General features: G+C 39.3%; 1 long non-coding RNA gene across 4 annotated transcripts in view; it reads right to left on the bottom strand.

The window, feature by feature from the left end:
- LOC128412928 (uncharacterized) overlaps nucleotides 1-23,564 on the bottom strand; it is a 230,748-nt gene that overhangs the window by 31,974 nt on the left and 175,210 nt on the right. For all 4 annotated transcript variants that reach the window (XR_008330194.1, XR_008330193.1, XR_008330196.1 and 1 more), the window contains one exon: nucleotides 5,375-5,438. This is a non-coding gene — a long non-coding RNA (uncharacterized LOC128412928). The remainder of the gene's footprint in view (nucleotides 1-5,374; nucleotides 5,439-23,564) is intronic.

The following is a 23,564-nucleotide window of genomic DNA, read 5'->3' as shown; positions in this document are numbered from 1 at the left end:
ACCTTAGGTTAAATTGAACACAGATTCCACATCCTCTCAGCTGTATGCCGGGCAATGTTGTAAAAAGTAGTGAAAAACTGAGCAGGGAAACGATTAGCAAAGTCTTGAGTCTCTGAAAAAGAAAAGCTTCCCCTACTCTTTAAATGACAGCCAAGTAATCGACAAGGGAACTTTAGTTTAGAAGACACCAGAGCCCTGTGCAGACATTCTAGGTGTGTAGGAAGGTCAGGATTGTGCCCAATGGTCCTGATCCCATGCCATGCCCTACATCCATGCTGATACCCTGCCTGACATATGTGTGTACACTCAAACATGTGGTCCATGCCCAGGGTGCAGATCATGCATTTGGAGCTCATGTATGTACATGCTTAGGCCCCTTTACAGACAGGTCCTTAAGCATATGATGGTTTGGTGCAGGAAAGAAGTATGGCCAGTGAGCATGATCACACCCACCACCATTTATGCAGCCTGCACATTTAGAACATCTGCACAGGGACCACATTGTGAAGTGAAGGAACTCAGGAGTATGGACTATTCTTAGCTGATACAATGGGAATTTTGACATTTGTTATCGCATTAGTTGAAGAGACTAGAAAAGACAAAACAGAAAAGCAACATATTACAGCTTGGATTGGTGAGCATCTTCTGTTTAATTTTGCCAAAAGTCAGCAAGAGCAGAGGTCAAATTAAGTCCAGGATGTCACTTTTTCTATTTTTGTATCTTTTATATTTGTGCAATATCTTTTTATATTTAGCCCAAACAGGGACCAGCATGAAAAAGCAGCAATGTGAAAATATTTTTGAAAATCAGGTCATACATGCTCACTTAAACCAGTGAGGACAAAGGATTACAACATTCAGCATTCAGATCCCCATTCACTCAGTTATTCTGTCCTCCAGGTCCCCAGCAGCTACTTCCACAAAAAGAAGTCTCATATGATGTCATCCATAGCTGGGCTCTGCCAGCTGAGACTCCAGGTGAGGGATTGAATACTTCAGGTTCCCTCAAGAAAACCTGCAATGTCTTGCAAATTCTAAACTAAAAACTTACATTTTAGCCATGCCCCCCTACAGAAGGAGAAATGATTTAAACTGCAGTTGGAAGTGGTACAATCTAACAACAGAAACATCATGTGGGTGATCTTAGCTTGGCTCCAAGACTGTTGACTAGCTAAAGAATAATTTGCAGTGTTCAGATGTTCTTCCAGCCATGTGGGATCCCCTTGAGCAATACCCAAGTGGTTCAGAGACAATTTAAATTATGCAACTATGTGGGCTGAGGTGCTGAGATCACATGGCTTCCTCAATGCCAATTTTGTAGGAAAGACAAAGAATAATCACTCTGGCCATATGCCATAGAACTGGCATTGGGGAACCCATGTGACTGTTACTATAGATCACATAGTTGAGTCATTTAAATAATCTCCCAGTTAGGGGTGGAAAAAAATTTCATTCGGTCCATATTTTTCAGGAACTGACCTAGTTTGCAATTTCAGGGTGAATACATGGATTGGAACTTAATTATCCCTTAGATTTCACGCTTCTCAGAATTTTCTGCCACAGTTCTTGACTTTTAAAATTGTATCAATATGTATAAGAAGATGTGTTTGGAAATGCATACACTGAGATAAACTGCACACCCACCCACCCACAGACACATATAGATAAAATACATATTTAATTACATTTCTTGCACTGTTGCTTTTTTTAACACCCCCCCCCCCCGATTAATATAAATAAACATATACAAAATAAATGCAGACCAGCAATGGCTGATATGTCCATTCCTACTCCCATCCATGTGGAAAAAAGGTTACGACACATCTGTGAGAATATCTAAAGGGCACCTGTCACACTAATTCATCAGAGAAGCTGTAACTTGTCTAAGCAGAAATACACATGATCTAGTCTCATATTAAATCATTATTTTTTGTTAAGTATTGCTATAGAGTTAGTTACATCAAATTTAAACTATTTCAGATAAGTCTTAAGAGGAAAAACGGCAGAGATAAATATTTGTCAGTTTCTGTATGTAGCGATTAAGTCAGCTTTTCCAGCTTTGCTGCTGATATAATTAAAGTAGCCATCATTCTTTCTCAAATATCTGTGATGTGCAGTCACAGTCCATTAGGAGAACATGTTAGCATAGTTCCTAATACGCTGTAAATGAAATAACCATGTAATAAGGAGTATGTGAGCATCAATAAAGCTTCAGAGTGATTACTCCATATACATTTACTACACAGAGTTCACTTTATTAGATTAAAAAGATGATGAATTCCTCGATGGTTCAAGTGTGCTCCAAGGAAAGCTAGAAGGTTGTACAGTTAACTCCCAGGGTGTAACTCTAAACCATACAACCTACTACCTCAACCCGGATGCACACAGCTTCCAATGTCTTCTTCTGATCTTCTGCATCTCTTTCAAATATGGCAGACACTTACCATTAATCAGTTTCCATCAAGTTTAATATGAACATGGAAGGATCACTGAGGAGTTTGCTTCTGTCCTGTTGATATTGTGTGTGCTTCCACAGAATAAGCAACCCTCTTTCAAATCATGAGAGCATACTGAACATCCATGTGAGTTTCCCCTAGTACACACATATCAAGCAAATGCATTTAAACTGTTTCACCCTGTAAGTAATGTTTTTGAGGCCATTCACGTTACAGAGAAAAGTGGTGCTTGCCACAAGTATCCCATGGTAAACACCATTATAGTGAGGGTACATAATAGCTAAACCATACCACACTGTTAGAGCATGTTTGGCATGCAGAAGATTCCAGATGCTATTCCTGGTATTTCCTTGTGCTTTTTTTTAAAGGAATAAGTAGCATGTCTATTAGCCAATTACTTCCATCAGTATTTGTTTACGTGTGAGCAAACAATTCAAACTTTATGGTTCTCACACTTTACTGAGAAAACACACAGAGATATGCTGTGAACATCTCTTTACTATATTGTGCAAAACGACCATTATTTTCTGAGTTTATAAATCCTACTGGGATTTAAGCACTTGGAAGTATTTGCAGGATTGAGGCCAACTGCCACAACCTGGAGCCCTGTACACACATGGTTTCTTGTTACCAGCTATGGCAGGGGTGCCCAAATTTTTTTCAAAGAGGGCCAGATTTGATGAAATGAACATGCGTGAGGGCCGACCAAAGTTGTTGAGCTTTTTTACAATTTTATCCCAAAGTTGCTGAGCTGTTTTTAGGATTTTATCCCAGGACATATACTGCCATGGGGGCCGGATTAAACGGACTTTGGACATGCCTGAGCTATGGAATAGTCAATCCAATATTCCTGGGCAACTTCAACTTCCATAGGTGACAATCAGAAAGCCAAATGGTCTTTTGAGTTCTCCCTTGGCAGATCACAGCCGCTGCTTTTAATCATTGCCCATTTTCCATACTCTTTTCTGGAAATGTATTGTGAATTTAAATGTATTCTGCTTTGAAGAGATAAAAACACAAAACAGAAAAATAGTAAGATAGAACATTTCTCCCTCATATGTTCAATGATGACAATGCTAAAACCAAAATATAAATTTGAAAAAAGGAACATCCATTCTCTTTGACAACAGTTGCTCAAAAATCAGTCTTTTTTTACCCAAGTTGTGACTTGCTATATATATATTTGGGTCAGATCACCAGACTGACACAGACCCATAGAAGCGAGCTTGTGCAGTACACTTCACCACAAGATCGGATCTACGGGTTTATGCCAACTGGCATCATCTTTCAGATTAAGCAGTGTGGGAGCAAGTTAGAACAAATCATTGCTAAGCTGTTGACAAACAACAACTTCCAAATGCACATTAAGGGAAAGATAAGAAACAGTTTGAATGTTCAAAAACTACGCAAAACAGATACAAAGTTATATGGTAGCAAATTCAAGTGGGTTTTGAGCTATCAAAATAACAGCACCTCAAATTTCGTAAACCAAATAGGGGGAGGGAAACTATGCAGATTTAATATGATTCCTGATGAACGAACGATATGTTACAAACAATGAAAATCCAGCTACTGAATCTGAAAAGACATCATGTCCAAGAATCAAAACATATCTGCTCCAAGTAAAAGTACCAGCATACTGCAAACTTTGTATTATTTGTGTTACGGTAGAGTATATTTACTCAAAATTTCATAAATGTTTACCCGAACAACAATGACAAATGTAAAAAATTCTCCTCTTGTGGCTATTAATAAATTATCCTAGTTTTTATTGAATCAAGTTATGAGGCCTTCTGCCGCATCTGGAAGCAGCCTTTCTGAAGTATCAACAGGTTCTCTGACAATTGAATCCTATCCATGTCTACTTTATAGTAAGTTCCACTGAATTAATGGGGTTCAATCCTTGGTAAATAGATTGCATCCTGAAGGAATTATCCTCCAATTGTCTTTCATAAGCATAATCACCATTATTTTAACTAAAAAAAACCCTACATAGCATAGATATATTTTAGGACAGAAGTGCTATATCCTTATTTTTTAAAAAAAATAAATAACACCATCTACACTAAACACATAGCTTTAAGTCAATGTCCTTCATTGATTAATCCAAATACTAGCTGTATGGGTATTAATCAATAAAAATGTTGTTCTCTTTAGCATTAATGCTTACGAATCAGGTTCAAAATGTTTTTATTCATTGATAATTTAATAAGAAAAGTGTTCTAGCACTAAATGTTTATAATGACCCAAATGTCAGTGGTTGGATATATTGTCATTTGGGGGCAAGTAACTTGCATCTAAGTTTCGGACATTGCAGGCCAGTAACTGAAGTTATTTGGCATTTTAGTCATTATTCAACAGAAATTCTATTTATATTTCCCACTTCAGAAAGGAGCATCTAGCAACAATGCTGCTTTTAAAATATTTGTAACTTAATCCAAATAATTAATTCATCTTCCCAGAAATGTTTATCCTTAAATTCTTAAAATCATATTTTAAACAGCCTAATTATGAATATGGAGATCAGCTTTGCAGTTATACATTTATTTTAGGGGAGTGCCATGGAAAAGTTTGACCAGACATTTACCATACCATACAGATGAGTGTGGAATATATGCTGGATCCCCCAAAGTTCATTCTACATCACACCTGTTGTTAGTTTAGTTACATTAATTCTGCAATTCTAACTTGTTTCTTTCCCTTCACTGATAATACTCTCTCTGTGGTAAATGAAACCAAGATATTTGAATGGAAAACAACAAGGAACAGAAAAGCCAGTTGAACTGCACTTTTTTCAGTAATCATATCAATATTCAAGAGGTATTATTCAATTAAAATGAAATGCTAATTGTTAAAAATGCTTTAAGAACATGATTCAAATATGAAAATAGTCACATATGTGTTTAACATTGTATTACCTTCATTCAGTTCTTACATGATCCAGTTCTTCGGTTTTCTTTTCCATTTTAATTTTTCACAGCACTATAACAAAATGAAGAAACACAACATTAAAATGTTCTACAATACGATCCATTTTAGAAGGTCTCTTGATCATGATACTATGCACAAAGAAATGTGTGCTCCTGCTGAGATCATATAAAGTTAATTTATTAGACAAAAGTAAGAAAAAAGCACACTTATTTAAAATATGTAAATATATAGAAGCTTGTGATACAAACAAGCAAAGAGGGACAAAATAGATTTGCATGTTTAATAAAATGAAAAAGTACAACTTGAGTAGGAAGATAAAAGTGCAATCCTAAGCATGTTTACTCTTACTTTCATGAAAGTTGCATAGGATTGCAGCCTAAAACTATAAAACTTTTAAATACAGTGATTTATCTGTTCACATAAGTAATAACTTCTTAGTCTACACAATAATTACTTTTCCATTACAGCACGGAGATCTATTGGCATATTTATTTTAATTCCAACATGCAATTCTTTTACTATAACGGCTAGGGGGGGAAATATATACTCAAGCTAATTAATGTTTCAGTGTAAATCCTAGTTAAGGACTTATATTTGTCAAATGTGAATTATCCTCCCTTGGCATTTTCTCACTGTTCTTTGTTTTTTCTCTACTCCTTGCAAAGTTCAAAACAGCATGTTAGAATCCACATTTGACATCATGCCACAAACTGTTAGAAATATTTACCCTTCATGTCCCTAGCATGTGTAACCTGCACAACAGACAACAATCACTTTTACACAAATCATTTCAAAATATTTAATCTAAGTTATAATTCATAGTTGGAGCTGCTTTTTTAAAGACACAAAACAAAACTTAGAAGTATGGAAAGGGTTACAAACATTGCCCATTGATGTGCACAATTATTTTCCAGTGTTTCAACTTAAATTATTTCTAATTAGAAATATGAAAGCTGTACAGCAACGGAACAGTTTAAAGGAAACTGATTTGCTGAGGCGGCATTATCCTTTAATGCCATGAGTAACTGTGCATAGCTTCTTTGTAAACAAATATTGAATGCGTGGCCTCACATTTTTGTCTGCCTAACTATTTCTGGACAAGCGCTCCATTACCAAACATCCAAAAATAGACATTGTTACTAACTGAAAACCAGACTTGCAATATGAAAGTTATAATAACACGCTTTTCATTTCTGTCCTTATGCCACTGAATTCTTCATAATGCAGTTAGACAGAAATGGTGATAAACTTTCATAGGCATTAGAAGAATTACATGATTGTTTCAAAGCACTGACGAGAGGGCTGACCCATTGTACCAGTTTTGTGAAGCAGGAATAAAAAAATTAGCCTGCGTTCTTTTGTAGCAGCAGTCTATATACCTGAAGGCATATAGAGATTATAGTCAACATTTATCCTGAATAGCCATAAGACAAGATGACTTTGCACTACTTCAGCACTTAGCTAAGATTAAACGTGGCCCAAAGTTAATCATAACATTCTCGACCTCTGTTTACTATTGTATTTTTAGCAGTACTCAGACATGACTGAAACAAAAAGATATTTTCAGCAGTGTGATTGGTCAAGAACGTTAGCGTGAATACGACAAGGATTTTAGCTTCAAAACGAAAGGAAAACAAATTAACAATATCTGCTATACCTGTTTCGAAAGGTGCTTTATCACTCATTACAACCTACTGATGCAACAAAAACACATTTTTAAATGAATCGAACATCTCAGCTGATTTAGTTATGTCCTAAGAAGCCCTAAGACATCTTGAAGCTCCTGTAGTTAAACATGCCAGTGTTTATTATTTTTTGTGAACAAGTCAGTTGACTTTCTTTCCAAACTCAGACTTTGTAGCTTCCTAGGCACCGTCTAGATCCAGGAGTGAGGAACAGGGTGTCTGCCGTCTTTTTCGTTCTTCTCAGAATTCCAGGCACATGGCACTGCGCAAAAACTGCACCAATCCTTGCGACGGCCGCCTGTGCAGGACCAGAAGCAGGGCAAGCCGGGGGGGAGAGGAGGAAAAAAATCCACTGAACTCCTGTGCTGATTTCATAAATGATGCTTGCATAAATCTGCCGAAGCCAAGGGGCAGAGAGGCAGAGTGCCAGTTGCTTACACTGTGCTTGCAATGATCTCATGTTCAATGCTGTTGTCGGGTCTGCCCAGCTCCAACGCCAGCACATCCAAACACTTGAAACTTTTATTCTCCAGACGCCCAAAAGACTTGTCGTAAACTACCTCCAAAATGCTGCCATGCCACCTTTCAAACAAAACGACGACTCTCTCTTGAATTTGTCCTTTTCAAATGCAGCTCTCTTTTCTCTTTTTAACCCTAGATACTCTGTTTAGGATTTCCTCCTCTTTCCCTCACATCTATCAGGAGACAGATAAGCAACAGACTGTATCAGGCGTGAAAGGGGCAGTCTCTTGGTGGCCTGCCAAAAAAGGGAAAAGAAGAAGAAAGGCAAAGTTGTGCTTCAAGGCTCTATTGCTTGCTGAGTCTGGTTAAAGTCAAGTATTAAGATCCACCATTTTCTGAGCCACATAAGGAACGAGGGAAAAGAAGCCAGGGGTTGCATCTTTCCAAGTCTCCGTTGGCACCATTGCAAAATCTCAGCCGTAAGGTCACATGATTTTTTTCAGCCAAATGTGGAGTGCATTCCCATAAACCATTCTGCTGATACTGCGAAGGCAGCTATTGTCTAGTTTATACCCAAAGTTCAGCCCACTCTTCATTGAATTAGCTGAAAAATGCATCACCTTTGGGGGTTGGGAGTCATGGTAACGTCTACCTGGCAAGCTGCCCACTTTCTCTGCCCATCAACCAGAGGCGGAATTGTGCTGCCTAAATGTAATGATGACTGGGAATGTGAAGAGTCGTCCAAAGAGAATCTGATTCTTGTGAAGCCTGTTCATTTGCGCAGCTAACTCTGGCTTCTTGTCGGGTTGGGGGTGGGGCGGGTAGAGAAGAGAGGACATTCTTCTAAGTGTAGCAATTAAAGCCCTGATAGACATGCTTACTCTGAAAATGTATTCTGTAGCACACCCAAATACACCCAGAACTGAATTTTTTTTTCCTAATGCACATTTCCTAATTTAAAGCAGTGCTTGCTTGTTTTGTTTTCCTGAATGCAACATTCCCTAAATATTTTCCTCCCTGATATACTGTATATTTATTCTAGCTACTCCCTCCTCCCCACTTTCTTTATTAGCTGCTGATTAGATCTAGGCAAAAATTATAGATGTGCCCAACCATGCCACAATCAACACCGAGATTGCAATATCACTGTAATCGTCTTCAAAGCAGTCTGCCAAGAAAGCCACTTGTGTTTCCACAGTATGAATGGCTTCATCTTAGCCCTGTTTTCTAATTCCTAAGCCACACTCAAACTATGTGTCAACCGGGTTTGATACATTGAAAACCGGGTACTTATTCTTACTCTGAAACCACACAACTTGTTGCTATTTACAAACAGGCATTTTGTAAATATATATATTTAGACTCATGTTCAGGGGTACACTTCCAGAAGTTGTTGACCTTCCATCAGCCACAGCAAGCATGACCAATGGTCTCAGTGATGATGAAACTTGCAATTCAGCAACATGTGGGGAGTCATACATTCCCCACTCCTGCACCATGCAGAATAATGGTTTAAGTATTAACATCCATTACCTACTGTTTTTAAAGTGCTTTTCCTCACCACACCAGCAACCTACCAGTGAAATGCAGAATTTCTTCCCACCCAAATAAAGGTGCATTATGCTTTCTGGATTACAGTTAACCTAAATACCTGCAGATTACTATTTTTTAGTCTCCCTAGTCTGTGGGCAACAACCCACATTCTAAACAGTAGTAGCCAGTCCAGCATGTAAAAACTGGTATTGTAGAAAATCCCCACCATTCCCTTCTAGACTCTGCACAGTCCACCAGAAGGCGCTCTGCCTTTTTCCTATTAAAAAATTGGACACCATGGGAGGAATTCAGTGTCACACTGTTACAAATGTTCAATCTGCTTGCCCAGCAGAACCATCTCCCCTCTTCTCCCTCTGTGAACTGTCCTGGGAGGTTCTTCCGACCCGACCCTCAGCCATTTTGGGGTGTGGAGAGCATACAAGGAGATGACAGCCCCACTGTGCTAGAAAAAGTCCTTCTTTGCTCTTCCACTTGCAAGGCCAATTAGTTGAATCTGGTGTAAGCACGGGGGGCCAATCAATAACTTTTGGTTTTGAGTTCAAAATTTGAAGAATTCTGAAGAGATGATTACTTAAGGTACACTTGGTTTTACACCCTCAAACGACCCTTGATGCTAATCATGTATCTCACCCTTATGTGGATAATTTATCTTTCAGAGGTGGCCAGCACAGGGTCCCAAGGATGACTGGGAGTGTTTGTGTGTTTATGTGGGGCAGAGCGGCTTTCACCCTCCCACCACTGAAATCCCACAAACCTGTTTCTTAACTTTTATCCTGTACTCTAGTACATTTAAATATGGTTTCGAATTCTGGTCTGCAGGCTAGCTATGTAAAAACTACAGATCACCCAACTGGATATAATCACAAACTATGATTTGCTGCAAGTTAAGAAGCCAGGGTGGTAAGCAAAGCATGCAATAGTAGAATGAAGAGGAGATGGGAAGAAGAGAAGGGAGTGGATGAACGTGAGTCTCATTCATACAACACCAAACCATGGTTGGGAATTACATGTGAACCAGCTCAGTGAGTACACTGAAGCCTGTTTGGAGTTTATAATAGTTCCAGTTTCATAAACCACCATGGAAACTTTGATGTTCTAAAATGGTCAGGTCTTTATTGGGCTGGAGGCATAGGTTTCCTTTCTCTGACAGAAGGAGTTTCCTCTCAAGAAAGGAGTCTTATTTCATAAGAAGCTCCTTCCATTGGAAGAAGGAAACCTTTAGATCTAACCTATCGTAAAATGCTTGTGACAATAGCACTGTGATATCTGCTCCTCTTCATAGAAAAGAAGCGTGAGTGTAGGCATTTGTCTAAATGTGCGCAAGTGTACAAGCCCCGAAGAAATGTGAAATAAGCACATAGTGATAGCTTAATGATAAGCTTAAATTAGGGGGAAAGTAAAATTGTAAAGTAAAGTTGTAATATTAAAAATACCATTTGGAAGCAAATACTACTGAAATCAATTGATCTTGGTTCCAAGTAAAACAAATTTAGGCATAGGATTTTAAATAAGTTTATAGCCTTAGGCACAATCTCATCACATTCTTTCTCTTTCTTTCCCTCTCATATAATCAGTGCATGGTCTTAATGTGAAATATGTTTTGATATGATAAACAATTTGCATTACTGAGGAACTGTACAAGTGCCACTGAGAAATTACTAGGTAATTCTTTTGTGCTTGAGATGATTTCACTCAATATTTGACACCAAGATCTGGACAAAGTATGACATATAATGTAATGCAGTAATTAATATGTGTGATTCAAAACTATGGAGGACCATGAGAGGTATGTAGGATGCTCAACAACGGTTCTTGATGCTTTTCTTCATGCTATCGAACCAGCTGACCAGGAATGATCAGGGTGGGGGCCTGGTGATGGAAGGAACGGAGGTCCTTTTATACCAATATTTTCATTGTTTCCATACTGGTAAATGTGGCTATGGTTGCACTGCCACATATAGCTAAACAGCTACAATATTTTCTATGCATTTTATCCATTGCACGCAAGTAATAATAAAAGTTCTATTCAGCAGTATATGTAACTTATATTCAACTCACCTAAAATCAATAAAAATGTTACACTGTATTTCTTTATTATGGAAAACTTATTCTCTCAAAGCAATGGCTTTAGCAAAAACTGCATTTGCTTCAATTGGTTTCTACTTCATTTTAAGGAACCAACTTATTCAAGTAAATGCAATAACTTGCATGTGCATGGATTTCTGTTTACTTCCATGTGCAAGTCCTTTGGTACCCATAGAGCTTTTTCTTGAACATGCCTTTCCCTAAGACTTTGAGTGAGCTGCCCTGTGAAGGTGTGTGTGGTTGCAGAAAATATTCAGCAAATTTCAACTATAATGACTGTATATCGCTTCCCCAACCAGTCCATTTTAGGCAGGCAGACATGCATATAGGTCCACCCCACCCCACCCCACTTTACTGAATGTTCACGCACTTTACTAAGTTCTAAATGTGCTTTGAAATACATGCTGTCAAAGACCGGAGTATGCACCTATAAAACAAAAACAAAAAACACAAAGTATGCAGTTGGGCCCTACAACGAAATGTTACACGGGGTGTGGGAGGGGCTTCCTTTTCTCAGGTGGGAAGGCTTCCCGGAAGAAGAAAGCCTTATCACATGAAAACACACATTTTGAAGGCATGGACTCAGCTGGCTCCGGTGTGTGGCCTGATCCTCGCTTTCAAGGACTGTATGGTGTCTCAGCTGAGAGCTTTGAAGGGAATACTGGGGCACTTGGGGGGAAGAGGGGGCCATGCTGGCTGGGGGTCAGCTTAATGCCCTTGGCATGCTCCTTCTTCCTTTCCCAATCTGCATGCGAGAAAACATGCATGCGCAGCCTGAATTCACCTGTTCTCTGCTCTTCTGAGGTCCCTTTCCTTTCTTTTTAAAATAACATATGCATGTCTACAAACCTTGGGATTTTTCTGAATCTGCTGACCCCTCTGTTTTGTGTGTGCATGGTGCCATTTAGTTACAAAAGGCACTCCACCCCCACCCTGCCAGGAAATTGTAAACAGGGGAAATGATGTTGGTATGATTTGGCAGCTGAATGTTCATAAATCGTAGTAAATGTGCACAGGCTGACAGGTCATTATTGTAAATGTGAACTGTTGAGAGTTGTGTTGGCTATTGGTCACATACATACATTAAAAATATAAACTATCCACTTGCATTTCATATACTGGCCAGGCAACAGGCAAAGTTTCTAGACAACTGTACATTTCATGGGAAATATATACAGAACTTTGTGCATATTTTGAAGTTGTGCATATTTGCTACTTGCTACTATGCTACTATGGACTGGCCAATGTACATGATTCACTGTTTATATGCAGGTTCTCCATGCCTTTATCTGACTGTGTCCTGTGAACAAGGTTTATACACATTTTCCAAAAAGCTCACATTGACTATAAATCCTGCAAAGGATGTGACTGAATTATGTCTTTATGGAACATGAGACGAGCCAGTTTCAGACTCCATCTTAGCTATGAAGCCACAATTACTTCCTCTGTAAGTTTGTACATACACAAGAGGCGTTCTCAGGTTCTCTCTTTTTCTGTTTGCGTTTTCAATAGCAATATTCCCAGTTGTCCTCAGATGTTTAAAACTGTCATGATATTAAGTTATTCTTTCCTGTTCCAAATTAGTAATACTGTAAATCCTAAAACTAGCAGAAGAACGTTTTTATTCTTTGTTAAAACGGCCTCTTCAGTATGCTCTTAAGAAAGAAAAACATACTTATCTATCCAACTTGTGTCTGATTATTTTTAGTGGCCTCTCAGTCCGCAGATTGTTTATATATCAAAGCTATCATCTTATTGCTTATACAAAATGAAGCTTTTCACCATCAGTACTTGAAGTGGCTTAATTCTGAAAAGTAGTTTATTGAGTATCTCTCAGCAGTAAAATATATGGTTGCTTTTGATTTGCCAGCAGATGCAAAGATTCAGGGGCTAAAGGAAAAAGGAAGTAGGGGGTGAGGGATAACAGGCATTCTCATGTAATGCTTATAAATATCCAGTGACAGAAAAGCTTTTTCAGCCCAAGGGCATATTTTGTCATGGAAAACCTTCCAGGGGCCACATGACAATGGTGGCCAAGGACTAAAGTGGCCAGAGCAATGGATGTGGCTCTTAACTTTGTGCATTGGTACATTCCAGCAATACAAAAGGCAGATGTTTCAACACTGTCCTCTCCTACATCTCTCAATAAAGTGTTGTGTGGCAGTTGCAGAAAGTCCTGTAGGACCTCACTTGGTAATTAAAGAATTACAACAAACGAAGCACAACAAGGCTATACCACTTGGAAAAGGCATGGCTTCCTCCAAATGCCGTATTTTTCACTCTATAAGACGCACCAGACCATAAGACGCACCTAGTTTTTGGAGGAGGAAAACAAGAAAAAAAATAATTCTGAATTCCAGAAGCCAGAACAGCAAGAAGGATCGCTGCGCAGTGATCCCTCTCACTGTTCTGGCTTCTGGGATAGCCACGTGAAGCCTCTTCAGGGCAGCGGGATGATGGCTCCCCCTGCCCTGAAGAGGCTTCGTGCGGCTAAGCCAGAAGCTAAATAGCAAGAGGGAGCACTGCGCAACGATCCCTCTCACTGTTCTGGCTTCTGGGATAGCCGCGCAGCCTGCATTCGCTCCATAAGACGCACACACATCCCCCCTTACTTTTTAGGAGGGGAAAAGTGCGTCTTATAGAGCAAAAAATACGCTAATTCTGGGAGCTGTAGTTTCTTAAGTGTGCTGAGAGTTGTTGAGAGAACCCTATTACCCTCACAGAACTATAATTCTCGAGGAGGATCGGTTGTCACAGCACTCTCAGACCTGTAGCTCTGTGAGGGGAATGTGGGTATATAGTTTAGGGCACAGGTACCTGAAAGAAAGCCTGCCATCATACTAACCCACCAAAGCATTGAGGTGATTTTGGGGGGCTCTCTTCTACATGTCTTCACTATCTGAGATTGTTGTTGCCATATTTTCTGTTGTCCTTTCTCTTGCTTTGTAAGCCATACTGGAAGTTCCATTCAAGGGGAGTATTTTATTTTATTTTTTAAATCAGCCAATCCGCTGGCTAAAATCATCTACTTGACTTTCCCTAGCACAAAAGAAGAGGATGAGCTGTGGAAGAAGCATGCAGAAGAATGCGGAATGGCATTCTGGGGCTGAGTTCAACAACCTGGCTCCTTTGTGTGCAGGCGTGTGATACAAGCTCAGACATGCACAGTAAACCAAAAATTTATGCTGCCTTTATTTTCATTGTACTTATGGCATGATTATTTTATTTGTACCAACTCAACACCACCCAGAGGCATTGGCAAGGATGAAAGCCAGTAGAAAGTGGGGGTTTAAATAAATAAGTAAGCAGGTATACCTGTCCCTAGGAAATCACTGTCCATATTTTGTCCTTTGGGAGAGGTTCTTCTAAAAATGTTAGGTTGCACTGATCCTTCTTTCACTAAAGTGGTAAACTGACCATATTCTGGCAAGCACTCTCAACCCCCCCCTTTACACATATTTTTAAAATAAATAAATACAGTGGTACCTCTGGTTACAAACTTAATTCGTTCCGGAGGTCCGTTCTTAACCTGGAACTGTTCTTAACTAGAGGCGTGCTTTCGCTAATGGGGCCTCTTGCTGCCGCTGCGCAGCCGGCACACAATTTCCATTCTCATCCTGGGGCAAAGTTCTCAACTCGAGGTAACTCTTCCAGGTTAGCAGAGTTTGTAACCTGAAGCGTTTGTAACCTGAGGTGTTTGTAACTCGAGGTACCACTGTATTGGTCTAGAATCGGGAAAACTGGCTGTTCCCTGCCCACCTCCAGTCAGTCTGCAACCCCAGATAGCCTGCCTTCTTGTTGTTACTAGTCCAGAATAAAACACACCATCTACTACTGAGCATGCTAAACAGTCCATAGTGCTTTTGTGTGGCCTGCTGAGGATGGGAGCAGTGCAGCATGGTCTAGAACTATGACACGGGAAGCCAAAATGGTGCCCAAGAGATGTTGTTGTACTCCAATTCCCATAAGCCCCAGCCAGCATGGTTAATGGTCAGGGATAAAGGCAGTTGTAGTTCAACAACATAAAGAGCACCACACTGGCACCCCCACTCTATGTCTTAGCCTGTGTCTGGCTCGTGTCCTTCTCTCTAGAGTGCGTCTAATATCTGCTGATTGTGACATGTGTGCCAAAGCATCACCAACTTTGGCTTAAATTTGTTTTATTTTTCCATGGAAAAATGCATCTCAAAAATGCTATTGAACAATATTTATTCTACTTAAAGCATTTTCTTTCTTTCTTTCTTTCTTTCTTTCTTTCTTTCTTTCTTTCTTTCTTTCTTGGCTTTGATATGGTGGAAGCTTCCATGAGCAAAGGGCAAGTTTCAATGGCTCCCCCCTTTTCCTGCAGTGGTCCACTGCATCTCACACTGTTCCACAGCCCACCACCAATTATAGAGCACAAGGCACAGGGTGGAAGGGTTCCCCAGAAATTGTCTCATTTCTCTTCCAATTCTGACCAAAATGAAAATGGAACCAGATATTGCCATTGTTTGCTTATTTTCCCCAGGTCTGGAACAGAAATCAATCCCACGGCTGGTATATGTTGCTGTTGTTGTTTTCAGTCTGCAAACAATACATAATTGATGTCTCCCCCCACTCACTGTGGATAGTGTTTTCTTTGCGTTGAAACAATGTAATGATAATAGAATCAGTTTCATAGAATTCCACCACAGTTGATAGAGAGACAAATAACATTGCTCTTGTTGGAAGCAGAATTGCAGCAGAATGGAAACAGCGATGCATGATACAAACACAGGTTGGAACAGAAACCACTGCCTTTAAATCCCTAAGGAATAGTGTCCCGTTGGGTTAGCTGGGAAGCCAAGAATGTAAGATTAACCTGTTGGCTCAGGCCAATGGCCCATCTAGTTCAGCATCCAATTTCCCCAGTGGCCAACCAGATACCTGTGGAAAACCAGGGACTAGAACATGGGTACAAGAGCGTTCTCCCCTCCGCAGTTTCCAGCAACTGGCACTCAGAAGCACTGCTGGCTCCAATTGTGGGGGAAGAGCATAGGCATTGTGGCTAGAAGCTATTGATAGCCCTATCCTACATGAATTTGTCTTAAGCTACCCAAGTTTCTCCTGGGGGAGCAAGTTCCATAGTTTGACTAAGCACTGCCTGAGGAAGTACTGCTCTATATCTCCGAACATTTAGCTTCTACTGAGCTACATCAAAAGTTCTGAGGTGCAGGATATTAATTCTTTCAACATATGAATTTCATGTCTATTCCACAAACAGGGCACCCTGTAAATCTGTTAAGTATTTGAAGTCCATATTTGCTTTAATAACCCTTTTTGTGATAAGAAGTATTTCTTTGAAAATTACTGAGCCAATATTTTTAGAAGTAAAGCATTAGAACATTTTGGTAAGATTCCAATGGCTGGATTAAAAACAAGAAGAAAAATCATTGTTCAAAATGTAATTAACTCTAAATATTAAGTAGATGCAGAATAATTACCACATTCTGAAAGGCTATGAAAACTTGCTCTCTATTTGCCAAGGTGAATGACTCACAGCTACCATAAACACAGGTTTGAAAAAGATGTGTGCAGAGGCTTTGTTTCTGTATATACGCAATAACTAATTGCATATTTAACACAGGAGTTTATTTTTATTGAAGAGGCAGATTACAGCAAAGAGCCTGAATAGTATAAGGGAATTAAACAAATGCAAAGCAATCTCTCTGCCAAAGAAAGAAGCATAATTTTCCAATATGGGAAGTTTTTATTTGGACTGTTATGTTTGTCATTTGATAGCCTTAATATAAGACAGATGTTTCTAAATTTTCTTAAAACTTTATGCAAAACATTACATCATACAGCAATATCTAAGTTTAATTTCCAATAAAGACAAAGCAATCCTTAAGTTTATGACTTCGGTGGGGGGATGGGCTAAAAGCCTGCACATGGCAGCTCATATACCCTTGAAATCAATGAGAATTAAACTGTGTGTAGGACTACAGCCTTCATCATTTCATCCTATGGACTGAGCAACTAATTCATTTCTGTTTCAGCCTCACTAGCAGTCATACACACGAAAAGTTCACATTTAAACTGTATGAATTTGGTTCATACTGCCTATGTAAATACAGAGTTTAAAAACATAAAATATGCACTTTTCAATGCTTTCAGTGCATTCATCCATAAAAAATATACATTTTGTACACATCTTCTTACATGGAATAAGTATTCCATCTTGTATGAGGAACAAAGGTGAATTTATAAATATCAGCTGGTGATGGCCTTTCCTTTGCATGCTGCTTAAGCTACTAAGAATTCTGTTGGTCTACAGTTTGCTAGATATTGCTACTCACAAACGCACACGTGTGCACAAACCCACATCAAAACTGGTTGTGATCAGGAGGTGGTAAGTGAAAGACAAAAAAATGGTAGTATAATTTACGGCAACCACATGAATATTCAGCAATAGGGTATTTGAATCAGTAGCTCTATAGTTTCTTGCCTGTACCTTGGAATGCTATTGGTGCTACGTTATGCATACTACTTGAGTCAAAATTTGATGTTAGTTCATGAATGTTCACTACACTTTCATTAAATAAACAGCAAGGAGTTTGGGGCAAGCAGTCTTAGTGTGTCAGTCTAATCTACTTCATATGGGTATCATGCAGCCTGCAACCCTGAACTCTTTGGTGGAAAGTGAGAATTATTTCAAACAAATAAATGTAATATTTCCCCATGTATTTTTCTGAAAGCTGGGTGCTCATAAGGTCCAACCTTGGCTTCTCTTGCTTTTGAATTAATGGCAGCTGCCCTTCCTGATGAGGATTCTTGCAGATTATATCAATAGGCAAACCCCAAAGAAATGCATAATCACATAGGTGGGCTTCTAAGAAATTATCTCTCAGGCACCTGAAGATAATATGTGCTTCAAAATGATGGAACTATGTAGAGTAGTAGAATGGTCTGCTATCCAGTTTTACCCAGCTTTTCTGCTTTAAGAAATATCTAAGGAGATTAGTGATGAAAAATTCAAAACAGTGAAACAAACTTTAAAAAACAGACAAACCATAATTAAGGGCTTATCCACATTTGCTTTTTGCCCCACGCTTTCCAGACACAGATGTGCACTTAAAAGCTCTGTGTCCAAGCGGGTTCCCCTCCCCCAAAGCTTTCCTCATGAAAACCAACTCTTTAGCATCCAATCGGAGCAAACGTCAATTCCAGTTTTCAGTAGTAATGAGCAAGTTTTCACGAGGGAAACTCTGGAGCAACTGAATTTGGAAGGTAAGTTTGTATCAGAATTCTCAAAGAATGAATTTCTCTGACATATTTTGTTACATAAATATGGTTCAGTTGCTGATATGTGGCATCTGAAGAACTTAAGTGGTCTGGAACAAAACCAAAGATTCCATAGGCTCCCATCACACATACACAGTAGCACTGACAGCCACACCACTCTCTCTGTGTGTGACATACACATATACACACACTATGAAGGGAGCACTGGAGCAGTGACAAATACTTCAGTGGTGCTTCTGCTTTTCCTGCTTCAGCAACGATGTGCAAAATGGGGCTGAAGGATTAGTCCCAGACAATCAGCTCCTCTTGCTAGATCTGCAAGACCTACTTCACACATTCCCATAGAGAGGAAAGAAGCAGAAGCTCACTTTCCCCTCTTCTACATAACAACTGAAGGAGCTCTCAGGATAAAAGCTATTAGAGATTCTTTGTGGATAAATCTTTTGGCTGAATACACACATTTATAATGTTTTAGTCTCTTAACAGAGAGGCTTGGCACACAATGCTATGTAATTTAGTTTCTTAAACGTATTATAGCCATGGGTGATTTCAAATAACAAGTTTTACAAACAGATGGAAAATATTTTAACCACCTTGCCCTTAACAGAGGTATGCTTTATATCCCTCCCAAGTGATTTGCTCAAGCAGCTATAATACAACTGATCAGACGAAAGCATTTCCCCCCCAATGTCCATAAAGTTTTAAAAATCTTAGTACTACAATGGGAAACATAAATTGTTGAAAGAGGTCCTAAGCCAATTAAGGAATGCATTTCTTCATGATTTACATTTCAGTTTTGATTTGGCAGTTGTGATATTTATTAGGCAAGTGAACAATTTTTTGGCTAGAATATTATTTTGAGCTTGGTTTGAATTTCTAGCCCAGGTTTTATTCTATGGGTGGTCTGGGGTAAAAATCATTCTTGATATATTATGTAGCAAGGTATATGAAACTATGGAAAAAAGTTCTCAGTACTTTCCTATTCTGAAACTATGGAATACTTGTCCTCGTGGTACTGTTGTCATATATTATGTGAATGCCTCTGCAACAAAAGAGATTTAGCACAAGTCTAAACACTTACGTCTGTTTAGCTGGGCCCTTCTTTATGTAGGCAGCACAGAAGCAATTGCAGCACACCGCCAAAGAAAGGTAAGACAGTGGAAGTGGCAAGGGAGATGTCTGCAATGCTCCTCCCCAAACCAGCTTTCTGGGAAAGACGGATCTGGGATAAGGAAGAGCTGCAGTATGGGCTCTTCACATCTAGCCCAGAACTTATTTGCCAAAGCTGTACGGAAAGGAGTTGTGCCAAGCAGATTGTAGAATTGAGCACATTTTGTATTCTGTGGAGCCACAAATCGCATAACAGGGAGACATGGCTGTGGCTGACAGTTGTCGGCTGCTAAATCACTTTGTACATAGAAATGAATAACTGCCATGTGTGATAAAAGTGTCTCATCCTGCGGTCAGTAGGTATTTTCTTTCCATATCTCAGCTGAACTGAATGGGTCTCTGTGTAGAAACAGACGAAGCTGAGGATTAAATGTACTGACATTTAAAACTTTGAGCACACATACATCACTTGAGGATCTCATCAAAGTAGAAATGCAATCCGTTTGCAATGTCATGTTTTAGAGACAATGTATTCAGTCAGATCTTACACAGTTAATCCATTTTTAATTTGACAGTAACATTGCATTTAAAATGTCCAAAATGAATAAGCAAGGAGAACAGGCAGCATGCTGACTAGTAAACTACAAGTTGACAACTTCTACATAGAAGACACAGGTCCAGGCTTGCAAGACTGGTAGCACTCATGAACATACAATTAATTATATATAGGGAATCATAGCCTAGATTCAGAATAGTTCAGAATACATTAATCTGGGCAGCATAATTGTTGCCTCTGTGTGCTGCCTTTGCATCTGGTATGAAGTTTACATTGCTACACTATGGGCAATTTCACTCTTTGCTCACTGTTCACTGAACATGTGCACTGAAGTATGTACAACCAAGGCATTCACTGCACACCCTGGCTCCCTTGATAGGTACACATCTATATCAGAAACACTATGGAAAATATGCATCTACCATGGCTCCATGTAATGCTTTTCATTTAAACCGGAAACAATGGAACTGATCTAGAGATGCATGACAACAAGAAATTCTGGCAGTAGCCCTGTTCCACACATTATTGGACAAGTGCTAGTTGAAGACTTCATGCAACACAGGCCACTTGCAGAAAGGTGTACCAGGATCCAACCCAAAGTATAAGGTTGCTTTAAAAGGTCTAATTTAAGACAAAAGAAGAGGAACCTCCAAGAAAATGCTGCAATGTAATCTCAGTCTTACCTCCAAATAGGATTAGTCCTCTTCAGGATTCAAGTCAGCCTGCTATACCCTCCTCCAGCAGGACCTTTCATTTTCTCTTCCCCATCTTTTGTCTTTCTTTTCCAAATTAGAGTCAACATTTTGCATCTTGTTTTGTACTTTTGAAAAACTCAGGCCTCTCCCACAAGCATGTCAATACCTCCCTCTTGGTTCTTAGTGGGTCCATTATGGCTACAAATCTGTTGGCACCCACTTGGTGAGTTCACTATGACAAAGACTATATGTACTAGCTTTGCAATGCATCTAGAGGCATTTAAAGAATAAGAGAATGTGAATATTGAACAATACACTGTCATTTTCTGGAACTGAAATAAGTACAAGGATAAAGAACAAAAAAATAATAATTACAAAAAAAATATCTAGAGTCCATGATATCTTTTAACTATCATGAGGTGGAGTAAGGGAGGTGGAATATTTTCTGAGGATACAAGATAAACAACTTTCCCCAAAGCAATTCAGTGATTCCAAAATTTATCTTAAAAGGAATTATCCTGATATGATCTGTAGCTTTGTCTGCCAAATTTATCTTTCTTTAGGAAAAGATTTACAATTATTTTTGCTTGCTTTACATTCATTTCCAAGGGATGACAACTCCAAAACTGAAAAGATATTTAACATAGGCACAAATATCTTGGAGGGGTAAATCTGGAGAAAATGAGGGGGTTAATAAGCTTATTATCTACACAATGTACACTTGGACAGGTGCCAGCAGACAATGCAGGTCAGTTCACAAGGCTGATGATAACCTTCCATACTCTTTGAGTTGATCACGTATGAATGCCAAGCTTAATGGAAATATGTCAGAAAATAAATGCAGCAGAGTTCTAGACAAGGCTATAAAACCAATAGTTGGAATCCAATACTACACAATTGGAAATTGGCATGTGCAGTGGGGCTTTTCCACTCTACTCCCCACTGAAGCCTTGTGTCCCATGAAAAGTATCTCTGTGCTGTGAGATGTTGGACCATATTCCAAAAAAACAACAACCCAAATGTAAAGTGAGAAGTAAGATGGAATCGAGAGGAATATGGTCTGCTTTTGAACAACATCAACATCCAGGCTGTAATAGGAGAAAAGACATGTTTCCCTTTTCTTGTGGCCTATATTTTGAAGCTCAGTCCTGTAGGATTTGGTATGTGTTAGTTCACAGGGTTCATTGTTATTATCAGTGGTTTTTAGCATCCATATTAAACTGCTGGGCATGATCACTGTCCTATGCAGAACTGGGCTGATGTGACATTAGTATGCCAGCAATGACACCCCAGCTCTTCTTATGTGGTGGCAATGCTCAAATGGATGAAGGCTAACAGATGAAAGCTAAATAGAAGCAAATTATTTTTTCAAAAAATAATTTTTATTAACCGACCAATCAAATCAAATCACATCACATCACATAAATTCTGAATTACAAAGCTGAATTTTAAATTTTGTTGAGGGGACCCATATTTCAAGATCCGAAGGGGGATTCTGATCATCTTCTTGCTACTGTGTTAATGTCCGAATCAATCCAAACAAAGTTCATAATTCTATCCAGTCTTATCTTGCTGTTTCCGCATCTCATCTTGTTCGTATATTTTCTCTTTTTTCTTTATGATGTCTTCTGATAATCTCCTTAAGCCGATAAACACCAATAATAATCCTGTGTGAATTTTCCGTTCATCCAATCCTCAAATCGAGATGGTTTCCATGTATCATCGCATTCATAGATAACATCACTCTTTCCATCATTAATCACAGAGCTGTCGTTCTTAAGTCCCTCTGAGAAGTTTCACCCACAATATAAAAACAGCTCTATTTCTCTATTTCTCCTCCCAGACTTAAGTCCTCTGACAGAACTTCCCAATATGGCGACGGTATTTTTAACTGCGTCATTCCAAAGCCCTTATACAATCCACGCTCTTCTTAAAGCATGCTTTGGTTAGAAAGTTTATCTCTACACAGACATAAATCCACAGCTTAAGTCCTTCAAACGACATTTCTGACTTGTGAGGGGGGAGGTTCTTGTTTAATCACATAGAGGAAAGAAAGGAAAGTCCCCCCCCCGCCCCCATCCAGTCCTTTTGCCATACTGAATCTTGGTGTGTCTTCATCTGGTTAATTCTTGTTCTTCCGACTCGTCTCGTTTATCAGAGATCTCTTCTGTTAGCAGTCTTTACTCCCCCTCCTTCCTTGAAATATGTGCATTCGCTTCATCCTAATCGTTTCTTTTGAAGTTCTTGCAGCTAGAGGCGCGGATCAGAGGCAGCGTCCAGGAGCGCCGATATCCACAGAAGGGCATTCTGCCTAGTGCCCCCATCCCCTCAAATTCGGGGGTGGTATAGGGCACAGCAGGCAAGGGCAGCCCCCCCCCCACAATCCTGGGGGGGTAGGGAGGCTATTACTCCCATCACAGCCTCCAAATTACCTCGTGTGGGTCGGAGAGATGTTATTGTCAGCCATCTTCTGATGCGCCCCTAGTGGCCCCTCCAAATAGAAGCAAATTAGACATGATAATTGGTAGAAAATATCAAGACTTGCACTAAGTTGATTGTTCTGTGAATAATAAAACTGGTATTTCCCTACCTGAGCAGAAACTGAACCTAGCATGCACTCCTGCTTTTTCAGAAGGTGTCAGTGGTAGCCAGCAACACATTTAAACAATTGTTTATTCCCTAGACTTGACTCTACTTGAACCAGCATAGCTTTGCTATGTAGATCCATGTTTTTTAAAAAAACCAATTCCAGGTGGAGTTTCTGTAA

Source organism: Podarcis raffonei, chromosome 4, assembly GCF_027172205.1.
Source record: "Podarcis raffonei isolate rPodRaf1 chromosome 4, rPodRaf1.pri, whole genome shotgun sequence".
Classification (NCBI taxonomy): Eukaryota; Metazoa; Chordata; class Lepidosauria; order Squamata; family Lacertidae; genus Podarcis; species Podarcis raffonei.
Note: the sequence above shows the minus strand (reverse complement) of the source record. Positions and strands in the feature narration are given on the sequence as shown.